At 40.2% G+C, this 7,915-nt stretch overlaps 1 protein-coding gene across 2 annotated transcripts in view; it reads right to left on the minus strand.

Annotated features, from left to right (window-relative positions):
* The window catches only part of NUBPL (nucleotide binding protein-like), a 237,723-nt gene that overhangs the window by 45,972 nt on the left and 183,836 nt on the right, over window positions 1–7,915 (minus strand). The gene's annotated exons all lie outside the window — the stretch shown is intronic.

The following is a 7,915-nucleotide window of genomic DNA, read 5'->3' on the forward strand; positions in this document are numbered from 1 at the left end:
TCATACTTAACTCCTTCCTTTCCCTCACTATCCCAGTCACCCACTTCTCTCTTCCCTACTGCCAAGAACCCAGTGGAGGCCGCAACCATCTACCACTAAAGCCTCTGAACCAATCTCTCTGCTCCAGTCTGTTCCTAACAACAATGAGAAATGGTCCATCTAAAACGCAAGCCTGACAGTGTCACTTCTTGGTTTAAAACTCTTCTATTGCTTTTAGGATAAAGTCAGAGCTTAAGCTCCAGAACACGCTGCTTGGTTTCTTCACTTGCTAATTCCTCCTCATTCTTCAGATCCCACCTTGAAATTTACTTCCCCTAACTTCCATTAGATTAGATATGGTATTCCTAGTGTGTACTTCTCTCATTCATTCATTCATTCATTCATTCATTCAACAAATGTTTACTGAATACCTACTATATATTAGGCATTAAGCTAGGTATTGATAATTAAGTGGTATTATGGTCCCTAACCTCACAGAATTTATAATATATAGAGACACATATTAAGCATATAACAAAATAACCGAAGGGTTGCAGGTTTGATTCCAGGTCAAAGGCACGTACCTGGGTTGCAAGTTCGATCCCTGGCCCTGGTCAGAGGGCATGTGGGTGGCAACCAATCGATGTGTCTCTCACATCAATATTTCTCTCTCTCTCTCCCTCCTTCCCATCCACTCTCTCTAAAAAATCAATAGGGGGAGGGGGAGAATAACCTATGCAATGTTAAAAGATTAATAAATGTGAGTAACTGAATGAAGATCAACATAGCTAGAGAGTAGTGATGAGGGAAAGGGTGGAGTTCATTTCATGTTGTTTCATGATCTGTCTTCTCATGAAACTGTAACTGAGCTAGAATGCCCAGCACAGAATGGACACACTGGAGATACTTAATAACTTTTCTTTCAAGAAATGAATGAATAGCCCTGGCCGGTTTGGCACAGTGGATAGAGCATCGGTCGATAGACTGAAGGGTGCCGGGTTCAATTCCACTCAAGAGCACATGCCCGGGTTTGGGGCTCAATCCCCAGTAGGGGGCGTGCAGGAGGCAGCCAATTAATGATTTCCTCTCATCATTGATGTTTCTATCTCTCCCTCCCTCTCCCTCCTTCTCTGAATTTTAAAAAAGAAATGAATGAATAGCCCTGACTGGTTTGGCTCAATGGATAGAGTGTCGGCCTGCGGACTCAAGGGTCCCAGGTTCGATTCCAGTCAAGGGCATGTACCTTGGTTGCAGGCACATACCCAGTGGGGAGTGTGCAGGAGGCAGCTGATAGATGTTTCTCTCTCATCGATGTTTCTAACTCTCTATCCCTCTCCCTTCCTCTCTGTAAAAAATCAATAAAATATATTTTTAAAAAAAGAAAGAAATGAATGAATAAATGAACACATGCAAACTTTCAAGAATTTTTTACATGGAAATCATACTATGCATATAACCGCACATCTTGCTTCTTAAAATTTAATAATGTGAAATAAGCCTTTTACATACAATCATATATTTTCTAAAATTAGAGTTCAGATGATATTGGTTCAAATGGACTCATTCATGTAGTAACACATTTATTCAAATCATATTTATTGAGACTTGATTAGGTGTCAAGCACTGTTCCAGGTGATGGGGATAGAGCAGTGAACAAAACAAAGTCCCACCCACCATGAAACTAACATTTTAGTGAGGGAGACAGACAAACAGACAAATCAGAGAGTAAAAAGTACTATGAAGAAAACAACAAATATCCTTTACTATACAAAATTATTTGGTTCCTGATTCAAATATCCAGATCAAATAGCAAGAATTATTTAGAAATCTTTTCAATTCCTGAATTTCAAAAAGCAAGTAGTAAGACTTCAGATGGCAAAGGATTTATCAAAGAATTTCTTTGAATTTCCTCAGTTCCTAATGTCAGATGGAGATGAATCCTTGAAGAGCAGGGAGGAAATGGAATGGCAGAAGGTGCTTCCATAGACAGGGTGGTCAGAGCCCTGAGTGAAGTGAGAAAATAGCTGATGCAGTTTTCTGAAGGACAGCGTTCTAGGCAGAAGCGACAGCAAGTGCAGAGGCCCTAAGAAGGGGGTATGCTCGGCACACTCAAGGTCTAGCTAGGAAGACAGTACTGCCTTTCTAAAACAGACCCTCCACCCATCCCACACACACACATCAATCTCTCTCCTCCTCTGACTTTGTTTGTCTGTGAAACTTTACAGTATCTGACATTAATATTGACTTGTCTTTTAGGAAATCAATGACATTTCTCAAACGCAAGTACTTGATACTTATTTAATGATACATTTAAGAGAATGACAAGATGATGAACACAAAATAGTTCATTTGCAATATAGGGATTCTTGGTGGGAAAAAATAGTTACCTCAAAGTTACCCATGACGACAATCTATGAAACCATCTATAAACGAAGAAAAAGGATAGTTTTCATTTTATTTCCTCTGCACTGAAACTCCTAAGACAGGCAGACTGACAAGTCTGTTTCAGAGAACATCAAATGACTGGTTCCAACAATTTATCATTGTTGTTCCTTGGTATTTAATCATATTTATCACGTTGGCTCCAATTTCTTAAAAGAGAACTGTTATTAAGACTCCAAGGAACTAAAAACACTTCACTGTTAAGATAATAAGGCAATTAATTTCAAATCACTCTTAAAATAAATTTAAACTATCAAAAAAAGAGCCTGGCCCTAAATCCCCTCACACACAGTAGGCATTCCACAAAGGCCCGCCTTCTTGAACTGAACTGACATCGGTATCCGAGTTCCAGTTTCATAGCATTTATTAATACTAACATGGAAATATATCGCCTGCCAGGAAGTTCCAGTTCTCTCAGAAAAGAGTCATCAAAGCATTGATTTCAGAATTATTTGGGATTCTCTAGATTCTTCTTCGTGTTTGTTCACTCATATAAATTGTGTGTTACTAAATGTAGGAAAACACATACTAGCAAAACACCCAGGTAGCTCATTTATTAAATCCCAGTGGCAGATCCAGACTTTGTGTGGCCTAAAGCACATAGAATTTGGGTGGTCCTCTCTAAGAATAAGAATACAAAATTAGGAATGAAAAATTAAATATTTATTTATAATGTGAAAAGAAATCACCATAAAATGTTGGAGACTTAGAGATTTAAGTTCCTTTCTCCGAGATCACATGACCTGAAATGCTTACTAAGAAATCCTTCCTGACTACACCTGCTTCCTCTCCCTCCCTGAGACTCCCAGCATCTGCGAGAAGCCCAGGCCAATGTGGAACCCAGAGTTTAAGTTTCATTAGCCCCACAGTAACTCCATTCCTGGTAGAACTTTCTCAGCTCCCTCTCAGGCGTCAAACTCAGAAGATCAATCTACAAGTACAGAGGTAGTTCAGAGATGTCCTGCAGATATAATGAGGTTTGAAGTTGTATGGAGTTCAATTTGGTGGCCATCTGGTCTTAGCCATTTTTAACTGGCTCATTCTTGGGAGAAAGCTACTAATGGTAGGCCATCTTGTCTCTCAGAGATGAACAGAGTTAAGGAAAGGCAGGGGTTTTAGCCAGGTCACATAGGCCTATTGTGGGATAACAAATTTTCCCCTTTTCTGTTTTCACTCACATTCTTGAAGGATATCGAGAGTCGAAGATCTGTCTTCTCTCATAAAAGAGTTGTTGTTGTCAGGGGCCTGTTAGAGAAGTGAAACCTTCCCCTAGCTAGCTTCAAGTAGGTCTAATATCTCCTGGCTGTAGCCCCACCCATTAATCCCTGAGTTATTATCATCTATAGTTTGCCTCAACTCTTTCAGAGACAAACTAGACAGTTCAGGAGGCAGGGCCCAAGGATGAGCAGTAAAAGGATAGCGGCAAGAGATCCCAAGACAGTGGTTCTCAACCTTCTGGCCCTTTAAATACAGTTCCTCATGTTGTGACCCAACCATAAAATTATTTTCGTTGCTACTTCATAACTGTAATGTTGCTACTGTTATGAATTGTAATGTAAATACCTGATATGCAGGATGGTCTTAGGCGACCCCTGTGAAAGGGTCGTTCGAACACCAAAGGGGTCGCGACCCACAGGTTGAGAACCGCTGCTTTAGAGAAAGAGTAAAGAGTAAGGGGGATAGAGGCGGGGAGGGGAGAGGGAGTGAGAAAGAGAAAGAAATATTGATGTGATAAGAGAAACATCGATTGGTTGCCTTCTGTACATGCCCCGAAAGGATCAAACCAGCAACCCAGGTATGTGCTTTAAAAAAAAAAAAACTTTTTTGAGGAATAACTGACATAAATGATGTAAGATAAACTGCATGTATTTAAAGTGTGTAATTTGATTAAGTTTTGACAAATGTATATACCTGTGAAGCCATCACCACAGTCAAGATAGTGAACTTTACCATTATCTCCCAAAATTTGTTTGTGCCTGTTTGTAAGCTCTCCTGTTTCCTTCCCCCTCCAGACAACCTCCTATCTGCTTTCTTTCATTATAGATAAGTTCCCATTTTCTGGAGTTTTATGTAATTGGAATCATACACATTACGTACTCATTTTATGTCTGCATGAAAATAAAACCAAAGGTTAAAGATCAGAGCAAATTATAACGCAGCTTCTGAGTTTGTAAGGCTGTCAGTCAAGATTTCTAGGTTAAAGGCTAAAAGCATTTGTAGTTTGATGTCTCTGATGATGTCATCAGGTACTCTCTATGTGGCTTATATAGCATCGATTACTAAGATTATTTAAGCATATGCTGATGTGGTGATTTTTCTGAATTTTATTTCAAGTTGTCCATCTTTAGCTTGCATGGCTTTGGAAAAAGGCAATCTAGTTCTCAATGATTTCTAGTCAAAGGATAGAAGAATTGGGAACACGTTTTGAGAATCATAGGCAGATATTGGAGGAAACTAGAAGAATTCAGGATCTAGTCCAGTTTATAAGTAAAAAAACAAAACAAAACCCCAAAAGAATGATAGCACTGGAACCTAATATCCACAAGGGCATATTATATTGCTTTCACTTTGTTTATTAACATATCCAACATGTGAAGGTTGTGCGACCAGAACTAATTACTAAATCTCTGTTAAATTATTTTTGTTTATTTTTTGTCAACCTTATGAAGAGAAATATATTCCAAACTAGCACTGACCAGGATAATTTTAGGCTAATATGTCTTCTCCAAATGACTGGGAAATAAAAGTATATCTGATATATGAGCAGATATGGTAATTTATCTTTTTCTGGACATCAGTTGTAAAGAGTGTGGTGCTATGAATGAGAAAAAAAGATGGACTCTTTTATTCTATGAATACTTCTATTTAAGAAGCTGACCAAAGCAGCAGCAATCAATCCTCACCCAGAGGATGCTGGGAGCACAAGGTCAAATAGGCTGAGTTGCAAGTGTTGAAAAGAAAGGGTCCGCAGATGCCTTCCTTATTTGGCTTCTTGGCTGTCCCAATCAGTTTCCCACAGTCAGCTTCCAGGGGAGCAGTTTCCATCATCTGCATTAAACGGGTCATGTTTAAATTCCATAGAGTTAATATATGCTTCTCCAAAGCAAAGGTAGAGTGTCCCCGCCATGTTAGGTCAGCTAGCAAGGTCAATGTGAGCCAGGTGAAAAGAACATCAGGTGGACCTTGGGCCTGAGGAATCAGGGAAGAAAATCACTGCCAAGAAAGAGAGGCATAGTACTGCCTGCTAGAGCCAAAGTAGTAGCCAGGAAGAATTAAACTTCTAAGAGAAAGAAAAAGGTGCAACTAAAGAACATAAGAGAAATATGGAGCAGGAGAAATGGGACAAAATCTAGATTAAATTGTTTGAAAGTTGGCTATATCCAGGCAGCCCATTCAGACTGTGGTTGGAATATTCCACAGGTGATAGAGCAAATTCTTAAAGGAGGAAGGGCTGGGCCAGACATTTCTTCTTTCCTTCCTGTCTTCTCCTAATTACTGACTGAATAGCTGGTTTTGACTCAAAACCTACTATTAGCCTACTTGACTAATAATTAGTAGATCTCAAAGTAGTGTCCTGTGCCTGACTCTGACCATGTATCTGTTGCTAAGTCTATCCTACACCTAATTTCTGCCATCTGTCCCTGACTACCTGGTTCTCCAATCCCAGTTAGGCACAGTCCTATACTACTAGCAAACAGACAGTACTTGTGCTTTGCTTGGAATCCCAGACATGAAACCATGCCACTACTGGCATAGAAAATGCAGCTAACCTTATCTCGGACCCGTGGACAAATTTATCAGGCCAATTACCAAGCTCCTCAGACTTTTGATTCAACTAACTTCCCGGGTTTGAATGGGTCTTCAAGTTCCAAGAATTCTAGAGTAATTATTTTTGTACATAACTATCTCCCCAACTTCAGTGTAAACTCCCTGACAGAAGAGACCGTTCTTTATGCATCTCTGGACTCCCTCTCCACATTCCATCCCCTTCATAATGCCTAACCAGTGTTCAATCAACATTCACTGAGTGATTCCATGAGTTAAGTTGTCCCTTACAATTGTGTTATACTACTGTAAATTTTGCCACGTGAAGCACCTTTTATATACAATATAAATCTAATATAGAACATGAAGTGTTTTTCTTTAAGTCTGAACCATAGTTTTTCTCTGCCCAGTGAACTATTCATAAAATCATGCAACATTTTACTTTCATTGCAGAAAGAAAATTGCTACAAAGGTGAAATTATTTAAATATGAATACCACAATGAAAATATAAATAACAAAGATTTATACTTGAGTTGATGGCCTACTGACTTATGGATAAAAGTAATGCAGCAAAATATGTTAAACTTATCTTTGAGATTGTTTTGATAAGAGCTGAGCCAATTATAAAATGAGAACACATCTATCAAATTACAACAATGATGTAAATGTTCTTCCCCAATACTTTCTTTTTTCTTTTCAGATGATAAAGTTCTCTAATCCATTTTTAAATATCTTCCTTTCTATAGAAAAAGGAGTAGGGGGCGTGGAGGGGGGGTAGACTACTTGAATAAATCCCTTCAAAGGCATTACCAACCAAGTGATAGCAATCATGTTTGAGAGAGAAAAGGAAAGAAACTTTATTCTTTATCTTTCAGTTTATCATTATCTCCCATTTCCTTAGTTGTTCTAGCAGAGCATATGGGCTCTGACAATCTGGAGACAGCATCAATTCACAAAGGACTTCTTATCCAAAAGCTGATGCATAGGCCAATCTTTGGTAACTCTATACCTATTTCTGAAATAATATTTAAAAGATTATCCAATTCCAAGACAAGCCCATGTAAATCCACAGAACAGCTGAAACTGTAAAACCTTCTACACTAATAAATGACAAACATGCAAATTGACCACACCTTCACTATGCCTTAAGCCATGCCCACCAGCCAATCAGAGCGACTATATGCAAATTAACCCAACTAAGATGGTGGCCGGCAGCTACGGAGCTGGAGCAAGCAGGAGGCTTGGTTGTCCGGTGATGGAGGAAGCCAAGCTTCCCGCCTGCCTGGCCGGCTGTGGCCTCCGCAAAAGGCAACAGTTTCAATTATAGAAGCTAAATAAATCCCAGATACCTGCTTTCAGCCAGCCTCCACTGGGAGCTTGGGTGGCTGGGGGCTGTGGCCAGCCTGCAAACAGCCCTCAGCCCCTCACCCAGGCTGGCCAGGCACCCCAGCAGGAACCCCCCCCTGATCCGGGACACCCTTCAGGGCAAACCAGCCGACCCCACCCATGCACCAGGCCTCTATCCTATATAATAAAAGGGTAATATGCAAATTGACCCTATCAGCAGAGCGACTGGGAATCACTGGTCACTATGACAAACACTGACCACCAGGGGCAGACGCTCAATGCAGGAGCTGCCCCCTAGTGGTCAGTGTGCTCCCACAGGGGGAGCTCTGCTCAGCCACAGCCAGGCTGATGGCTGCCAGTACAGCGGTGGTGGTGGAAGCC

The sequence above is a fragment of the Myotis brandtii genome, unplaced genomic scaffold (assembly GCF_000412655.1).
Source record: "Myotis brandtii unplaced genomic scaffold, ASM41265v1 scaffold667, whole genome shotgun sequence".
Classification (NCBI taxonomy): Eukaryota; Metazoa; Chordata; class Mammalia; order Chiroptera; family Vespertilionidae; genus Myotis; species Myotis brandtii.